Below are 10,118 nucleotides of genomic sequence, written 5' to 3' on the forward strand. Positions count from 1 at the left end.
GCGAGAATATAATATCAATCATTATTCAACATTTAGCACAAAGAAGGCAGCTATAGCAGAAAGAGTGATTCGTACAATAAAGGCATGGCTCTACAAGGAATTTTCGATGAGAGGTCACCACAAATGGCTTGATATTCTTCCAATTATAACTAGTAGATATAATAATAAAGTTCATCGTACAATAGGTATGGCACCCATCAATGTTGATTCAACAACAAAATTAAAATTCGAGGGTATCAATGGAATTGGAGGAAGACAAAGTAAACCCAAATTCCAATTAAATGATATTGTACGTATAAGTAAATACAAAAATATTTTTGAAAAGTCTTACACTGCGAATTTTACCACGGAGCTATTCAAGATTGTTAAAATTAATAAAACCATCCCAACGACTTATAATCTTGAAGATATGAATGAACAGCCGATTAGAGGATGTTTTTACGAAGAAGAGTTATTACGAACCGAGAATCCTGACGTATATCTGATTGAGAAGGTGTTGAAGAGAAGAAAAAATAAAGTATATGTAAAGTGGTTAGGCCTTCCTAGCGAACAAAATTCTTGGATTGATGAATCAAATATGGTTTAAATGTATATAATAGTGACTTTTATGAATGAAGTAATATTAAAGTTCATTATTGTTTTCATTTCAATTATAAGTATGTGAACTGAAAAATATTGCAGCGGTAAACATTGCCCCAGCCATTCGCAATGTTCTGTGTATACCAAACCAAATTAATTGTATACTCCATTTCCGCTTATATTTTTCAACTCACGATATTGAAAACACATTATCATTCCCAAAACTAATCGCCGTCACTTTGAAATGCAGTATCCAACTCTTTTTGCCAATTATCTCTCACTGATAATGCTGTCTCATAAAGCTTAGTCGACTCCTCAAGCTCAGCCTGAGCTTGCATTCTCGAACGTTGATGGAATTGCTTATCTTTACCAATTTTTGAACGGAGTTCATCAGCATCTTTAGACATTCTAGCCAATTCAACCTTCGCTAATGCAATCTTGGCATCTAATGCTTCAAGAGTTTCATTATTAGCATTAATAGCTCGCTCACTCTTTTCAAGTTCAGCAATAGTCATCTGTGCCTTTACAAGACGGCATTTTGCTTTTCTTTTCATTTCCCCAAACCGATGGAGGGGACTGAAAGAAGATAGCGGTTCAGCTTTCAAATCACTCTTCATTTCTTTAGGAGTACCTTTTGGCTTCCTCTTCGATCTGTCACTTTTCGTTGCGGGTTTTTTCTGTCGCACAACACTTTTGGATTCTTTCTTTTCTTTAAAGTCAGTGACAATCGATGAAGATGCCTTAGTAACCTCCCTCTTGATTGTTCTAGATTTCTTATCAACACCAAGAGGAAGGGTAGATGAAGAGTGTTTGAGTGATGATAATTGCGAAACGATCGGATTTTCAATAATAATTTGCTCATTTGGTTCTGGCACATCTGCAAAGTTAACGAAGTCGTTAATATCAAAATCATTTATCGAATCTTGACTCGATAAATGTAATACTGGAATATTCTCAAAATCAGTCTGATCGATATCGACAAGTGGTGAACCATCTTCAGCAATCAATAGCGGCATAGAGCTCATGATTATTAAGGTCTGAGGAATGATATGTGATAGCAATAGAATGTGGATAGGAAAGGTGATGATGTTACTGAGACCTCACCATTTATAGAAGAAAATAAACTAGCGCATGCGCTCTTTCATCAACTGGCACATGCGCTCTCTCACTAAACTATTCACGCATGTAACAATATTTGTCATTTAAGAGGAAAACTTTGTGTTGCATGCATGTATTTTTAAATGTTAGAAAATAATACAAATAAATTCAAAATATATATATATATATATATATATATATATATATATATATATATATATATATATATATATATATATATATATATATATATATATTTATTAATAATAGAGGACAATAACGATAATAAAAAATGAAAAATGTTAATATGTCTCTGTGGATGTGGAACGTTCTTTGACTCTATTCCTCAATAGTTGTTGCTCGTGCGTCAAACACCAACATTGAAAAAAATGGATTCTCCTATTGGGGTAGAGTTGACCAACCTTCTCACACAGATCCCAAGTACTTCTACATGCATTGTATACATGATTCCAACAATTCATGGAATATGTATCACAACGCAAACAACGTTGCAGTGGAGTTGGAACGGCAGCACAGGTACCACAAATATTTCTACAGATACCTATATTGTTAAATATCATAGGTTCGGAACACTTCAGACACTGTAACTGTTGTTGACGATAATCCGATTTTGTTCGCTTCGGTGGATGAGAAGGAGGCGATAGTTGAATCCGCAACACGCAATCACTACACATACCAGTACATGGATTGATTGAATACTTAGGTCCACTTATTTGACAAAAGTAGCACACAATAGCCCCTGCAATCATCATTGGGTAGACACACACTTTTGGTTTTTCATTCCACTCTTTTGGAAACGGCATTTTACTAATTCGATTAGAAATATTAAGAGATGACTTACAGAAACTCTGAATGCTCTCTCCTATACCTACGATCTCTATTTATACAAATCAACATCATGTGGAAGTATAGTGGGATAACTTCTCCTACTATTCCACTCTAAACGAGTCAAGTGGGAGTCGCATCACCTCCTATATAAGTTGACTTGCAAACCTAGAGTTCATTCATTCACTCTCTATAACTGTGAGCAAACAACAACAAGATGAATTCTGCAAAAATAAATGCTGCATTAAATAGAATATCTGCTGTTGATGAAAACAATTGGATAGACGAATCAGATGATGAGGATGTCAATGTTCCGCTAGAGGAAGTAATAGTTGAAGCAGAAGATGTTGGAGTCGATGAAGATGAGATAGACGAAGTTGAAAACGAGGCCAACCAAAGCGACGAAGATGATGACGTGATGGAGTTTGAGAGGGTCATGGATGAAGAAGGAGATGATGAAGGGATAGAAGCTGACACAACTGAAGGTGATGGTGCTATGAGGATCGGTATGCGAACACTCAATGTCAGTGAGACACTGGAAGATCCCTTGGATTTGTATTGTGCAATGGATGCATACGTATTGATCAGCACAATAGATGGAGAGAACAAAAAACTATGTTGGTGCTGCTTTCGGTTTTATTCGCATAGAAACAATAATGGAGGGTGGTATGCCCATGTTAACACCCACAACACTGTCTCAATTATGGAAATGGGACAGAATTGGTGTGAAGCTTGCGAGAGGCCACTAACAAACTTCACCCGAGTATCTACATGTATTATATGTAATAATGTCCAACCTGTGGCACAATAACCGTGGACCTACTGGTCAAAAAAAAAACAACAGCCCTTTTCAGGGCTACATTATTCACACAAACAGTAGTTAGTTGTATTAGTATTCATAGATTATGTGAAAAATGAATACTTTGACTAATAAAAGTCTAAGTTGGAAATTTGTTAGTCTTTGAATATCTATACATTATATGACAAATAAATTACTATTTGTTAGTCTTTGAATATCTATACATTATATGACAAATAAATTACTACTTTGACTGAAAAGTCGAAATTTGGAATTTGATAGTCATTGAATATCTATGCATATGATGAGTACCACTTTAAATGAAAGTTGAAGTTGGCATTTTGTCAATCATTGTATGCATATAATGATGAATACTTTCACATACATATATTTCGTTTGAGATTATAATGTTAACATAATGTTAACAATGGTATGAATCTGTTTCTGTTTGAAAGTATAATGGTAGCTCTGAAAAGAGCTATTTTTTTTTTATTGTTTCAGTCTTTAATTGTAGCCCTGAAAAGGGCTGTTATTTTTTTATTAATCCATGCAATGATATGGACTAACGCTCCTCATCATCAGAAACAATAATTATGGTATCGTCATCTGAATCAGATGATATACTAATGATATCATCCTCATAGTCATCTGAATCAGATGATATACTCATGATGTCGTCGTCGTCATAATCATCTGAATCAGATGATATACTAATCACATCATCAGCATTATTATCGTCAACAGCATCTATGTCGTCCTGAATACCTTGTTCCACTCGTTCTGCGAAATCATCAGGAAGATCATAGATTCGCTGCAGAAATTGAGTGAAGGTTGTACTCAAATGATCAGACGTTGAATCTATTTCATGTACTTGGATGGGTCCTGTACTCGACATTGTGGAAGAATGATATAGAACTGGGATTGTTGCTATATTTATATTGGAAGAAATGAAATGGAGGGGGTGAAATGTAGAACAGTGTTTGAGATTCGAAAACATCAAGAATGAAACTCTGAGCGATTATTAGGAGAAATTCTTAGTGATTATTATGGAAAAAAAACTAATAAGAGGGGGAGGAAGGGAGAGGAAGGGAGGAAGACACTGCCTCAGCCTCGCAGTGCCTCGTGTACACCAACCAAAAAGTGTGTACTCCGTGGAAGGAAAGGAAAGGAAATGATGGACGAGTAGATGATTATATGTCATCATCGGAATTGAGGACATCATCATCGATCAGGATTGGGGATGGCGGAGGACTATCCTCGATGAGGATAGGGGATGGTGGAGGACGTCTAACGTCAAGCTCGTCATCAGCATCATCGCCAGAGTCGTCGTCGTCATCATCGTCGTCGTCGCTGCTCATTGGGACAATGTCATCATAAGCAGGGTCCCACCATCCGTCAGGATCTGGATATTCCGAATCGTCCAAGTGTCCTTCGTCACTGCCAGTGACATGTTGAACTTGCATCCTGATGTCGTGATCCCGGTATTCATATGGCGGACTGTGGGGTTCCGTGGTAGAAGAGACTAGCGGTACCTGGCTGTTATCCCAGTAATTGAAGTTGTACCCCTGATCCTGGCAGCTATAGGGTTCGGAGGTTGAATCGGGTTCCATCTCGATGCTAGCTGATCAACTGAATGTTTCATCAGATGATTTCTACTTTTATACTTTCGAGAGGGAGTGGGAGAGGAGTGGGACATTGAGTAGGGGTAAATTGCAGTGTGACATAAGACATATTCAATGAGTAGGGGTAATTGCAAAGTGACATAAGACATATTCAATGAAAGAGATACTTGAATGGATAAAATACAAATGAAATATACTTGTCGATTTCACTATGAAACATGTCTATTTTTTTATTTTTCAAATTTTCTTCACATGAAATCATTTACAAGTGATCAGAGAACACAAAAATTGATGTGAGGTATTTGTCTAGAAGAACTTGGAATTGAAATAAAAAAATAATAATAATAATAAGAGGAAGTGAAGAAAAATGCTCCAACCATCGCATTGTTCAATGTGTACCAAACCAAAAAACAGTGTACACCCTTTATTTCACTTCCTTTTTCTTTATTCAATATAAACTTAACAAATATAAATTTAAAACTACCATAATTAAATATTCCTAACTAACCTAAAACTAATCTTATATTTACACTTTATCTACAAAAAGAGTGTCCATAACTGTCACTACTTTTTTGTACAGCTCTATCGGAGGGGTCTCTGCTTTACACCTTTCCTGCAGAGATGCATAATTCCGATCTATTTCGGCCATTTCCTTTTGGATTTCCCTCCGTCGGTTATCCATTTCAGCCATTCGTCGCTTCATGGTAACCAACGCGGCCTCGCTAGATCGGGAAGCTCGTTCTGCTTCCTTACATCTCTGCAGAAAAACACTCAACTTTTCACTAACCTCTTCGATAGGCTGTGGCACCAACACCTCAGGATCCGCCGGTGTCGCTGGCAGCGGTGGTAGTCGCACCACCAACGGGGACAATATCACCAACTCCGGGGAAGGAATCCTCGGAGTTTCCACTGCTGCTGGTGCTGCTGCTGGTGTGGAGGCCCTCTTACGAGAGGTCGAAAAACTACCTGCATAAGGATTAGTCCTATTGCAAGTAGCTCGGTACTTTGAAATAGGACCAACCCTTGCTGCAGGTCGTTGGCAAACCTTCTTCACAGCCCTGACTTCCTCCTCCTCCTCGAATAAGTCAGGGCTAGAAGATCTGCACCTAACTCGCGAACGCGAAGTGGTTGCCTGGTCACCCGTCACCGCTCTCGAAGATGCTGCCTCCTCCTGGTCAGCGGACACCGGCAGAATAGACGCCACAGCATTATTCACCTCCTGTGTATTGGTTGCCATTCTGAAAAAGAAGAAATAATACAAAGTTAGTTGATATAAAAAAATATATCATCTGGAGAGACATCTGCGCCCGCTTCGCGCGCGCGTTCCTAACATAATATGCAACCGAACACCTAACCTAACGTATGTATTAACGTAACCTAACCTAGTACGCTAACCTACCGTAAGTACTAATCTTACCTAACCTACAGTAACTATTAACCTAACCTAACCTAACCTAACCTAACCTAACGAGGGAATACTAACCTAACACCTAACCTAACGTAAGTATGCAGCTAACCTAACGTAACTATTAACCTAACCTAACGAGAGAATACATTCACCATGTTGGTTCCATTAATACATCATCAGTTGGTTTTGGTTTTGGTTGTATTATTCTATTATTTGGATTAATGTTCAGTCCTGGATATCCCAGTCCACCTGATGATGATGGCCTGACTTTATAGTTTCTCTCCAAAACTTCTTTATGGTTTTTCTCCAATACTTCAACTCTCTGTTCCAGTACATCATACTTTTTCATTGTAGTCCCTGTTATGTTTGACATAGCATCAAATTTTTTATTTGTGGACGCTGTTATGTCAGACATTTTTATGTCTACATCACTTGTTAGTTTGTCAAATTTACGAGTGAAAGTTATCCGAGCCTCTGCAATTTTATTGTCAAATGCTTGCCGGGCGTCCCGAGCAATATTGCCTATTGTGGATTGTATTGCAGCTTGTAGGGCTAGAAGTATAACTTCCTTTGCTCCATTAATTTCCCCCTCAAGATATGATACGGTTACACAATCACTCTTGTCAATTGGTTCACTTGTATTTTTCAATATTTTCCTTTGCATGTCATAATGACCATCTTTTGTTAATTTAAAACCATTCCCAGGAGGACCTCGAATGACATTACCACCCCATTTTCTTTTTCTACCAAACTTATCGATTGTTTCAGACATTGTGCACTCTACGATGATTCTCTTCAAACTGATATTTCTGTCATTTACATTATACTATATATTGCAGTAATTGATTAGGGAAATAGAAATAATACAAATAAAATTTTAATCATTTTATATTCATTACAGTAATACATATACATACATACATAATACATTAATATCACATTACTTCTATCATATATTATTAATTATAAATGGCTACATAAATATCAATATTGAATTTTCCGGTTTTGAAGATATTGAATGATATTTCAATCATTGATCTCGGCAGATAATAAATTAATCAATTGATCCAATGGAGTCTCCTGAGATTGTGATTGTTGAATAATATTACTTATCATCATACTTATTATCATATCATTATGATCCCAAGGAAGAGTGTGGGTAGTATTCGGAATGATAAATCGTTTATCGTCGTGATATGATAATGCAACTTTATTTTTCAATTCAGTATACATATCATGTAACACGCTTCCAAATGAATTCATCTTTCTGAATATCATACCACCTTGTTCGACGATTTTTTGATAATCTTCGCATGTCAATTCATTCTTTATTACAGATCGTTTAACCCCTTTGGCTTTCTTAAATTCACCATCAACAGATTTCACATAATATGCTTTAGCACCTGTACCATAAAAACTCATGATTGGATCATTTGGAAATTCATCTTTGAAGTTACCCAAGACTGAACTTGTTACTGGAATATTGAATTGGTTAACTATACTGTAATTGGATGTATCAAATCTACTTATGTTAGTTTTTATGAATTCATAAAAATTTTCTGTGTTTACTTTAAGAATGAGCGAGTCGGTATCTGTGTAAAGTAAAGAGACATTTTCATCAAAGTGTTGTTTGATGCATCCATAGAAAAAGTCATACATGACTGTTTTAGATAATTCTAATATGGAAAATCACAAATATAATGGTTTATCGTAATGAACCTTCACTCTACCCAATTGAATGGCAACGAAATTATCAGTGAAAATTGAACAATTTTTGAAATTTGGTTTGGCTATGAGAGTACAATATATTTTCTTTTATCATTCAAATTTGGAATAAATTTGTGAATTTTCGATTGTGTACGAGGTGGTATTATTTTTTCGACTAAAAATGGAAGGTCAGAATGTTTATCATGCAACTCTTGTGGATAATGAATGTCCACTTCAAATACATACCCATACGGACTATCAGTACTCACATCCATCACAAGATTGAGAATTTCATTTGGTGTCAACCATGTAAATTCACTTGTTGGTAGAGGTTGTGACATACTGTGACCGTATAGATTTGTTGCATCTAAATATGTAATGAATGTGGAAGGTTCATTGGGATTATAATTGGGTAAAAATCTATTATTTGCTATATGTTTCCTCTCGCTACATTGACTAATTCCACCTCGTATACCTTTTTGAAAAAAGTGAATCATATCAATGTCAGTTAGTAATTCCAATTCAACATTAGTGAAATTCAACATGGCATCCCATGATAATCCAGGTGCAGTGTAATATTGTGCCGGATCTAAGTTATATATCTCTAAACTTGTGGTGCGGAAGTTTTCAAAAATATCACATAGTAGCAATACATCCGACTTCAAATACAAATCAGAGTATTCCCCCAAATTCTGACACTCGAATAAATTCCAAACATTTCTAGCCCTATCATAATCAGTTTCCGATATATGTTCACAATTGAGTGTGTCATAAAACTGATTTTTTGTCGGAAGTAATGGATAATTCAATTTGTCAATGTCATCAACAAAACTATATGGAATTACACCTTTCTGTCTCATCAAATTGAATTTCTCAATTTGTGGAAAATGTTTGTGCATCTCCAAACATTGATCGGAGGTCAAGTTTGCACCCAACTTCTCCAACGAATTAGTCATAAATTTATAACTATCGATAAATCTCATTTTGAGATAATTCTTCCTAACCACACCATCTTTATCGGTATAGCTGTGTGTAAAGAGATGCTTCGTGAAAGATATATATTTCTCTTTAGTTTGCGGGATAACATCAACTTTCTCTTTATTCCTATACAATTCTTTTATGAATAAATGACAATCATAACCACTTAAATTATGAAAAATGATAGGTATGAAGTTTGGTATTTTGAAATTTAAATTACATTTCGAGTGAGCGGCATGTGATCTTTTTTTTCCTGTGACATGACAATGATCTCTTACTTTGACTTCACCATCAGTAAATGCTTTATTACATATACCACAAGTTCTGGCTGCAGCAAACTGTTCTTCTTCTTCGACAGTTTGTGTATCCATTGGTTTAGGGTTTTTGAGATGATTTTCATGTATCTCTTTCAAATCATCTTCAATGCTACTCACAAATTTCTGAGCTGCATCTACACCCCTATATGTAACAAATTTTGACAAATCATCATTATATGAACACTTTATCAAATAAGCAAATGAATATGGGGCATGTTTGAATGTTTTAATCGTGTATGAACTTCCAGGATTTGGCTCATTCACATGAATCGGTTTAAGCACTGATTCAAAATCAGCATACACTACAAATGGCACCCTCATTTGCCTCTCAAAGTTTTCAAACATTAGTTTATTTTCCGCAACCATTCTACCATATTTATTGATCTTTAAATTAGTAGTTGGTGTTGTGGTACTAATGTGATTACAATCATACATATTATGACGTAAAAGCAATCTCTCATCAGAAAAATATATCAAACATCCGTCACAAAAATATTTTTTCTGTCTATGAGCTGATAGTTGATTAGAAACTAATCTTGAAAGATCTTTGATCCAACAATAGTGACCATTACCGGAGTCATCAGTTATAAACAACAAATTGACATGTCTCCGGAGTCTTCTCTGTGAGTATCGCAATGGACCAATCACTTCATACTTCATTTTACCCTTCTCAAATGTACTCTCTAAACCGTAAACATTAATTGAAATATCATTCCTATCTTCGAATATTTCAATACTCTTATTATTAACTTTAACCGGAAAAT

Source organism: Leptinotarsa decemlineata, unplaced genomic scaffold, assembly GCF_025532065.1.
Source record: "Leptinotarsa decemlineata unplaced genomic scaffold, Ldec_3_MD MMD2_P_RNA_scaffold_6, whole genome shotgun sequence".
NCBI lineage: Eukaryota > Metazoa > Arthropoda > Insecta > Coleoptera > Chrysomelidae > Leptinotarsa > Leptinotarsa decemlineata.